The sequence below is a fragment of the Melampsora larici-populina genome (genome assembly GCF_000204055.1).
Source record: "Melampsora larici-populina 98AG31 unplaced genomic scaffold MELLAscaffold_47, whole genome shotgun sequence".
NCBI lineage: Eukaryota > Fungi > Basidiomycota > Pucciniomycetes > Pucciniales > Melampsoraceae > Melampsora > Melampsora laricis-populina.
Window position 1 is genome coordinate 195661 of NW_006768811.1, and position 664 is coordinate 196324.

Sequence of the window (664 nt, forward strand, 5' to 3'; positions counted from 1 at the left end):
GAATCCTACCGTAGAGAGGTGCACTAATACCACCTGTCGTGTTGATAACCACTTCAGTGGATGGGGGACTATGAGACATATGGGTGTCCATGGTCATCCTTGGACTAGAAAATCAATAGCAGACAAGCTTTCAAAATCAAAACTCGCTGAGAAGATTATAAGCAACCCAGCAACACGTCCCATAGAGCACACCGTGAGTTGTAAAATTGGCGTATTTGTTTTATGTTGTTTTTGAGGCAGTTGTTGATGTGAATTGATTGCATTCACAGGTGGGGCGAGCTCCAGCAGGACGGCAACCTATTGAGACAGTGTCATCGATCCATCGGGCATTTGGACATGGGGACCGAGTGGCTTACTACCGTCGAGTGTTTTTATCTCAAGCAGGGATGATTCCAGACAAAAAGAATGCTGGGAAATCAGATGAATTTGTCACAGATATGGGCGAGTGATTAAAGTAAGTAGCTGCTTGAAATAAAATGAGAAACACTTAAGCTTACTTGTGATGCTTATTATAATTCTAGACGTGGTTTGAAAATGATTTCTAGCTCATTCATGGAAGATGCCCATCTCACTTTTCAAACACAGTGGATGGCAGATCAGTTGTTAATGAGGGATGACAATGATGGTGTATATAGAGGTGGACTGCTTTCTGATGTCACCTATA